The sequence below is a fragment of the Lactuca sativa genome, chromosome 4 (genome assembly GCF_002870075.4).
Source record: "Lactuca sativa cultivar Salinas chromosome 4, Lsat_Salinas_v11, whole genome shotgun sequence".
NCBI classification, from domain to species: domain Eukaryota; kingdom Viridiplantae; phylum Streptophyta; class Magnoliopsida; order Asterales; family Asteraceae; genus Lactuca; species Lactuca sativa.
Genome location: NC_056626.2, coordinates 381,832,823 through 381,843,173, shown reverse-complemented (window position 1 = coordinate 381,843,173; position 10,351 = coordinate 381,832,823).

Genomic DNA, 10,351 nt, shown 5'->3' with positions numbered 1-10,351 from the left:
CCGCGCCTGGCACTAGGTCAATCTTGAACTCGACCTGCGTCTGAGGAGGCACTCCGAGTAACTCCACCAGAAACATGTTAGCAAAATCTCTTACCACTGGAACCTCAGAAGCCGAAACCTAATCCTCGAATCACACATTCATAAAATACGCAACTTAATCTGCACACCCATGTTGAATATACTATCGAGCCTTGGCAGACGAGCAAAACCCTAAACCCAATCTGGTGTCGTCGTCGTGGATAACTAGTTATCCACCACTTGGGGTTCGAGCTACCACCTACTGACCCTCACAGTCGATCATGGCACCAAAACGACTTAGCTAGTCCATACCCACCATCACACATACATCCCCATGGGAATTGGTATCAAGTCAATTGGGAAGGATACCCAGAAGATCTCTAAAACACAACCTTGGTAGACTGAAGAGGTAGAAATCCTATGTTTGTTGGTGATATAGACTCATAATAGATACTTTAGCTCTGTTAAGGGTAAATCGAACTCTCTACTAAACGATCAAGAGACAAATGACCGACTCGCCCTAGAGTCAAATAATACAAGAGAAGGCAGAGACTTCACTTAGTATGTACCTAATATAGGTATAACATATAAGAACAAAATAAATATAATCTATTGGTTAAAGGACAAAAACATACCAGCCACCACATCTGGTGCGGTCTTGGCCTCCTCGACTGTAAGCTAAAAGGTGCGTCCTCGAGTCCTTGGGGGCTCTACTCTACCCCGACTCCCGTCAGTAATTCGTAGTGTAGCAGGTGTTGGATCCTATGTTGGCTGGTCAGCGAGCAATGGACCATTGGTCTTCACGTGACCAACCTGATCGTTGTGGTAACAGATCCACATATCTTGAACCGGACAATCCCTCGTAAACTGTAATATCTTGCCGTACTTGTGACACGCACGACCAGATCTACAAATTCCAGAATGAACCTTACCGCACTACCCAAAAGTGTGGTTGCGTTGCTCCCCCGACCTAGATACAGTTGTCTTCGACCACTTTGGCAAAGCTGCGACTGCACCGGGGCTTGCCTATGCTCCCGCAACTGTAAATCAATCTCAAGCTCTCGCCGCCTAGCGGCCTCCTATAACTCTAGTAGCATATCATAATGTTGGGTAGCAACAAACTGTTGGATGTCAGTCTTGAGCAGGCATAAATAACATATCATCTAAGCCTGCTCAGAAGCAAATTCAAAAACTCTTATGCCAGTTGCTTGCACTCAACCCATTGAATGTAGCAAGCACAGAGCATATCCCTAAACTGATCCCAAGTAACCACAACTCTATGATCATTACTATACGACCCTGTCATCAATCTCCATAAGTCCTTTGCCCCGGACCTCAACAAGTTTAGAGCACACCAAACCTTCTATTCAGTAGGACATGTGCATGTGAAAAAGCATCCCTCAATGTCATATAGCCACATCATGGCAATGACCGAGTCCTAAATCCCACCAAAAGTCAGGGGCTTCGTGTTATCAAACTCCCGATACTAGAAAGCCAAATTGGTCCTGCCACCGGTGGCTGCTACAGTTTTGGAGGCAACAACAGTAGCTGTCTCAGCAATGGCTACATAGCGCCTATCAATGTAATCGACCATATCAGTCTTCATAGACCCAAACATCTCTAGGAATTGTGCCCGGAACTGTGTAGCGACCTCATCCTACAGGATCTCCCGAATCCTGGCGTCCAACTCATCTGGCCTGATCTGGTCAATAGTCTCAGGCATTTCTGGTCCACCTTAACTGCCATCTCCTAATCCCGATCCAGACTAGGTCATAAATCTCCTTGTAACCACCATGCTGAAAATATACCAGGAAGATATCAGACACTCCATATAGTGATCGGAAACTAACTCCCAACAAAGCCCTAGGGGTTGTGACTTCCTTGCTACGCATATGGGTCCTGTGCTTTCTGTAGTATGGGGCCATACTACCTTCCACACGTACCCATATTTGCCTCAAGTATCATCACAATGCCCTAACAATATACATAAGCATGGCTAGCGCTCAATCCTTACTCCAAGAGGAAGGATAATTGTCATATATAACGTTGGACCCTATAGACATTCGAATACTCTGTTCTACTGTAAGCCCACAACCAAACAAGGAACAGGAAATAAAGCTAAACCAAATATTCTCAGGCCATAGAATTTTAGTTATGTACAACTATGATACATACACTAAGAAATTAATCTAATGATGTCAATTTCATATAAGGAAAACCCTAGGCTATCAGGCATCATACAACCAGGCAATTCTATCATGCAATTCCTGAATATCCCTATCCTATCACTAGCATGTTGTTCTAACATATCACAAAATCAAATATACATATGGTATTCTGGGGTCTACTTACTGGCTCCGGATGATTGTATATTCTGCATCCTACTTTAATATTTTGAAAACCATTTGAAAATCATTTTGAAAATCCTTTCCTTAGTTTGAAACTGTATTCACACGAGTGTTCCTCAAATTCATTCAAACAAAAAACCATTATTTATTAGAAATTGTTTTCAAAATATTTTCATATCAGAGTATCCCAGAAATTAAAATCATAAAATGCGAGGAGATACACGATCAAGCTTTCGCCTTCTCGAGACCATTCAAAGTACCTGAAACAAAATCCAAAACTGTAAGCCTGAAGCTTAGTGAGGTCCCCCAAAATACCAATGCCATACAAACCATAACCATATCATAACAAACAACATGCATATAGAGTCTGCAATATTACGGCCCGGTGGGTCTGTAGTCTATCTGAACCGCCCTGGGTCCGTTGGCCTTTAGCACAAAGCAGGACCTCGTCAATGCAACCCAACATAAAATCAACACACACACACACACACAGACACACACACATATATATATATATATATATATATATATATATATATATATATATATATATATATATATATATATATGAGACGCTAGCTAGCATGTACAAACAGTCAAACTGATCTAACAGATCACTAATCATAGCATCATCCTATATACCAGGATAACGACCTAACATATCAATAACATAGCACCATCTTGTATACCACGATACCGACCTAACAGGTCACTAAGGATATCATCATGGAATACTCACCTAACAGGTCAGCCGATATTGGTGCCTTCGACCTTGTTAGTATATTGAAGAATACTCACCTCAAAAATACTGTTGAATCAAGAAGATCAAGCCCCAACTCTTGGCTCCAAACTCAACTCCATGTAATTACCATATGACTGCTTCTATAAGAATCCCAAATTACCAAAATACTCTTAGAAGTCAAACTTGATCAAAGTTAAAGTGAACAGTCAATGTAACATCCTGACTCCCAGGTATAAATATGAGTTGTTTATATTCATTTTTTTAGGGAAACTCGATGATTTGGAGGCCCTAAATCGTCGAGTAGATATTGAGATGGCTGTGTGAATTTTTGAGTCAACTTGACGAGTTTGAGGACCCCAACTCGACGAGTTGGAGCTGAGTGAGAAAACCTTAATTTTCAAGGTTTGCATCCTATTTAATAGACCTTAATACCTTTCTTCCACCTCCTACATCAACTTACCATCCTGAGACAAACCCTAACCGAGCTGTGAAAGAGTGAGAAGAGACAGAGAGAGAGAGAGAGAGAGAGAGAGAGAGAGGCTAAGAGAGTGTGTTTTGGTGCATTATTTGAAGCAACTTGAGGAGTAAAAGGCTTGGAACAAAAAACGAGTCCATGGATCCGACATCTACTCTGTTGTAGGAGCCAACTAGAGGTAAAAAGTCATCACCTTGATCAATTGGTTGTTAGATCTCCTCACTAGGGAGTTTAGGGCCATTTTTTGCATATTCTTGGGTCCTTAGTGGTTTTGAGCTTACCTTGAATCCAAGACCCTATAGGCCTAAAGACTTGAGCTTTATCCATGTTTTGGCCAACTTCCATGCCTTAAACCCTTTCTTGAGCTTTGGGTTGGAAAACATAGCCCTAGATGCCATGCATGGATGTAAAGCTTGCAACTTTACGTGGTATTTTAGCCTTAGAAGGCCAAATCTACAGTATGGGGCCTTACTTCTGATTAAAAGCGTCTGAATTAGTGTTTGAGATGAAGGAACTCGACAAGTTGGTTATCCAACTCGATGAGTTGGGTAGGGTTTTCCCCGATACCTTGGACGTTGTATGAACTCGACAAGGTTGTGAGACAACTCGGCGAGTTGAGTTGTATTTTCCTGAATTTTTTGTGAATAGAAGGAACTCGACGAGTTGTATAGTTGCACTCGATGAGTTGGCTCAACATGGACTATTGAGTCGAGTGTTGACTTCTATTGACTCTTACGGTTTGGTCATGTTATGGATTTTGGAGACCATTGAGGGGTAAAATGGTCTTTCACCCTTTCCGAGGAAAAGGAGTTAGCATAATATCTTGGATCTGTTATTGTAAATTGTTAATTAGAGATGATTATGATATACGTAGGCGGAGTTTAGTGTGACAACCCGATATTTCAACTCTTTGTAACGACCAAAATGGGTCAAGTATTGTAACCACTTCTGAATAATAATAATTTACTTTCATAATAAAATGTACAAATAAGTTCTATTTAATTTCCTTCTATTATTAAATGTCTTTGAACCATGATCGTACGTGAAAAGAACGCCCAAATCTGACTTCATATAGCGAAGTTATGATTTTCCAAGTTCGGCTTAGCAACAGACAGCTAAAAACTCGAATCGGAGATCGAGCGACTTTTGGCCGGAATGACCTAAACGAGAATCGAAGGTCTCGACAATGGTATTCCAGCAGTAAAAAGTCTGGCAAAAACCGACATCAGATAATGAAGTTATGATTTTTCTAAGAAATTCCTTAAACGCGATGGATTTTTAATAAATAATAAAAAAATAATTTTGGAATTTGCCGACGGAGTCTAAACGAAAGTTGTAGAGCGTAGTCTCACCTACGCGAGGATATAAAGACCATCAAAAACGGAGTTCGTATGAAGAAGATATGAATTTTTGAAGTTTACTAAATAAATTAATTATTTATTTAAATCAAAATTCGGATATTATCCAAAGGGGAGTCAGCATCCTCCTCCGAGGTACGCGCTGCGTACCCCTATACGCCCCGCGTAACCGAGAGGATTGGCCTCTGATCGTCCACGTCGTGCTATCCGAAGAAACCGACCCATCCGACCCGTCCGAAGCCCCGACCCGTCCGACCCGACGTCCCATCCGACCCGGCGTCCCATCCGACCCGCGTACCCAGCAACCCGTCCCATCCGAACCGAGGCAGTCGAGGCTTCGGTCATGCATGACGTATGCGTACGCGCTGCGTACGAGCGTACACCCCGCGTACCGAGGCAGACCAGCCTTTCTATAAATAGGATGCGCGGGTTTCCAAAGAAAGGGTTCATTTCTCTTCTCTCTCTCTCTCAACTTTGCCTCGTTTTCCGTGTCCGTTCAAACCCGAAGCTCTGGTCTTTTTGGCTCAAGTCCCGAAGGTCGATTTTACTCCCGAGATTCCCGAGAATCCCGAGGAAAATCCGTTTCCTGAGACGAAACTCTGCCCGGTTTTCCATCTCGCTATCTCCAAAACTTTCAAGTGAGTTTCATACCCCTTAATCAACCGTTTTAATTATTCTAAATACTTTTATATGCTTTCAAGGGGGGGGGGGATTACAAGTAAAACACACGAGTATTATCGTGTGTTACATAAAGAAACTCTTTTATATATTGTTATATATATTCAAATCGCATGCGATTTATAAACATTTAAAGGAACTTTTATATATATATAACATATGTCACAATAGCATTTTACCTTTTAAAATATAATGTTGTTGTAATGCATGTATAAACTAAACTATTCTTAGATTTTTCTTGTCTATCCTAGAGTCTACACCAAAAATCTATACTTTCATAAACAAGTGATTCCTTTTCTCAATATTTCTAAACAAACAAGACACGCTTTTTGGAAACTATAATAGGTATAGTTTTACGAACAGATTTCTAACTCTTATGTACTAGAAACACATATTTCAAGAAGTTTACTTTTGTATACCACGGTTTTGTGAGACATTAACTTCATGTACGTTCGAGTACACATTTCAAGTCCTGTATTATATACCAGAATCCCTTGGAGGGGGAGCATGGTGTTTGTGTATAGATCTATACGGGCTTGACAAACCCGCGCCCTGACTGTTAGCTGCAGTCCACCGTTTGGGGTGACAAACATCATAACATTCCAACGCCTGAAGAACGTTGTGTATAGGCATTCAGAGTCAATAGTATGGTTATAAAACTCACAAGGGGTATTAAAAATGCATTGATTTACAAGGTTTTCAAACTCATTGGTTATTTTACATTTACATACATTTTGGAAACAAACATTGGTCATGAATGAAGGCTACTTTTATACTAGTAGAAAATATAGGATTTTCTAAACACAAACAAACAAAGATAAAACATTTCATTTCATTCAAACATTGTCACTTAAATACTTATGAAATTCACCAGCTTAAATGCTGATCTACTCTTTCAAAATTACTTCTATGTCCCAGGAAATCAGTAATTTCAGGTATTCATTTCGCTTTTGATGAAGGGATGCTGCGGCGCCAGTTTAATCTCGTATTTTGACATCATATTGTAATTGAGTTTTTGAACATGTAACTTTTGACAAATGTAAACTTTCAATTATATATATGATGGTTGTATTGCTTTCTTTACTATGTATTCATTTGTTACGCTACCACATGAAGTCATCCGCCCCCGAACGTTTCCGCCGTTCAGGTTTGGGGGTGTGACAGATTGGTATCAGAGCAATGTTTATAGTGAACTAAGTATATCAAACCACATAAGATATACAAATTATAAATGCTTAAGGGACTAATACTCTCTGACAAAACAAATTTTCTTTTTACACTTAAGCAGCATTTCGTTCAACTTAATTTGATAATTCATTTAAGTACAATTACATGCATACCACAAACTATTTCTCATGTATACAACTATACGAATATTTAGACAAGTTGACACTACGATTGAGACTCGATATATGTAATCAGATTTTGGACAAATATAGCGTGATCAACTATATTTGCCCAAGATTGGACCAACGTATATCGAGGAATGATCGTAGTAAGCAACAAGTCAAAACTTACCAAACCATTACAAGAATCAAACACAAGAACTTAAATACTATAGGAGTATTTGCTATCTAAACTAGTTAAACTTACATGTTTTACATGTTCCGACTTTATTCAATTCTTATAACCCCATTTCTCGTACAGTCAAATGGCTGGATTTCACCACCCTGGCGACCCCTACTTTCCCAACCAAGGCAACGGAGGATGGATCGAAGATGATCCCGAAGAGGACGAGGAACCCATAGAAGTGGGTGATGACTCCGGTACCGACTCAGAGCCGGAAGTTATCGATCCACCACCCATTCAGCCTCCCGTCTTCGTAAGGAACTTTCAAGGATCGACTCCCGTCTGGGAAAGTCACCTCCACCATTGGAGCCAACAGCAAAACCTACGCCCTCCCTACGGCATGTGCCGGGACTTCTATGATGTCCGCGGCGGAGGTTCGGCTGATCGAGCACTCCCGGTAATGGTGGGTAAGTTAGCCAATCAGTCCTATCAGTCTGGAGTACAAGCTAGTCGACTCCGGGATATCAACGTAGAAGTGCAGGTTCACACTTCTGACATCCGTAGATTGGACAAGATGCAAGACAACGCCCAATTCCAAGCTGAAGCGTTTCAAGCGCAAATGATTGCAGCCCTCGCCGAACTAAGGGAACAACAAGCCGCTTTCGATAGGCGTCGAATGGAGTCAAAGCAATCAGATACGAAGTCAAGCTCAAAGCGCAACCTTCGACGCAAGTAGTGCTTGTCTAGGACTCAAATTTTGTTATAGCTTAGGACCTCGGCTAAAAGTCTTTAAATTTATCGAACCTTGTAATCGGAGACCCTTATAGGGGTCAAATTTTCATGATCATTGTAACAACTTTTATATTAATATAAGTAGCACTATTACTACTATGTTGAGTATTTCGTTCGAACCTTGAATGGTCTTTGTGAACCCAAATACTTGTTTCATACCTTCAGTCTTACAAATAACTTTCATTCTTCTATTTTAAGACTCATACTATCATCTGTTGTTGAACTATAGCGACTTAGTTCATGAGACACATACATTTTCCATTCTATGAAATTCTTATCCTTGTCTTTTCAATCTATAGTTGAAGGATGCCTCCGCGTAGGAATCCGAGGCGAAACAACGGTGAGGAAGCACCTATACCACCACCTCCACCACCCCAATTTGATGCTGTAATGTTTCAAGCAGCAGTCACCGCAGCGGTGGCAGCTGCCATGTCACAGATCAATAACTCAAGTGCTAATGGCTCGGGATCTGGCACACACCCATCCAACCATGGCGAGAGTCATGGACCACCTCGAGAATGCACCTATAAGGACTTCACTAATGCCAAGCCCCGGATGTTTTATGGTACTAGTGGTGTGATGGCCCTGAGGCAGTGGATTAAAAGGACGGAGGCAGTCTTTGAAATCTGCTCTTGTCCCGAGCACAGCAAAGTCAAATTTGCAACTTTCACCCTTCTTGATAAAGCTTTAACTTGGTGGAATGGCCATGTTAAAGTACTTACCCTAATCGTGGCGAACTCCATAAGCTGGGAGAGCTTGAAGGCCATGATGATGAGAGAATACTGCCCACGGGGAGAAATTCAAAAGCTTGAACACGAGCTATGGACTCTCGGAATGGTGGGTACCGACATCGCTACTTATACCAACAGATTCTGCGAACTGGCAATCCTTTGTCCTGATATGATTGCTCCCGAGAGCAAGAAGATAGAAAGGTACATCTGGGGACTGACGCCCCAAATGCGATCAAGCGTGTTAGCTTCAAAACCGGACACCTTTGAAAGTGCTAAGGAACTGGCACAATCTCTGATCGACTACGGAGGTCATCAGAACTCAACCACTTCTGCAGCAGCACCACAGAAAGCAAACAACAACAACAACAACTACAACAACAACAACAACAACAACAACTACAACAACAACAACAACAACAACAATGGCAGGAAGAGAGCGTGGATTAAAGGGAAGGGTGGGTCTTCCCAAGAATCCGCAAAGAAACAACTGGTGTCAGTAAATGCTGCCATTGTACCTGCTACAGCCCCTATAAATACCTACCCAACAAAGCCTTATATAGGCAACCTCCCAAAATGCACCAAATGCAATTACCACCACCATGGACCTTGTCGAGATATGCAGTGCGCCAACTGCAGCAGGAAAGGGCACACAGCCAGTTTCTGCAAGGAACCCGCAAAGCCGATCACTCAAGTTCCCGGTGCGGGTGTAGGGCAGGCTTGCTACGGTTGTGGCGAGGTGGGCCACTACCAGAGAAACTATCCTAAGGCAGCAGGCACCGGAGGTGTGAAACGAGTTTTGGCAATAGGCCACGACGAAGCTGTAGCTGACCCAACTATAGTTGCTGGTACGTTCCTTCTCGATAATTCATACGCTTGCATATTATTCGATAGTGGAGCGGAGAGAAGCTTCGTGAGTCAAAACTTTATTCATTTACTTAAACCTAAACCTAGCAAGTTAGAAAATTCATTCACTGTAGAGATGGCCAATGGAAAAACCGAAAACACAAATTGCATATACATGGGCTGTACGTTAACATTAGACGGCCATTCTTTCCCAATCAATATCATGCCGGTTCAAATTAAAAGTTTCGACGTCATAGTCGGCATGGATTGGTTGAGTCTTCTTCGCGCCGACATCATGTGCTTTGAGAAAGCAGTCCGTCTTAACCTCCCTAACAACGAAACATTAGTTATCTACGGCGACAAATCTAGTGCAAACCTTCGCATCATTTCGTGCATCCAAGCTCGAAAGTGCTTGCGGAAGGATTGTCGAGCATTCCTAGTGCACATCGTCGATACAAGTCAAGAACTGAAGGACATCAAGAGCATCTCGGTAGTACGCGACTTTCCCGATATCTTTCCAGAAGAACTACCAGGATTACCACCGCAACGCCAAGTCGAGTTCAGAATCGACTTAATTCCAGGAGCTACCCCAGTAGCGAAGTCGCCTTATCGTCTTGCACCAGCAGAGATGCATGAACTTTCCAGTCAGCTTAATGAACTCCTTCACAAAGGATTCATAAGACCAAGTTTCTCACCTTGGGGAGCACCGGTCTTGTTTGTAAAGAAGAAAGACGGATCGTTCCGTATGTGCATCGACTACAGAGAGCTGAACAAACTTACTGTCAAGAACCGCTATCCTATACCCCGTATTGACGACCTATTCGATCAACTTCAAGGGGCGAACTACTTCTCCAAAA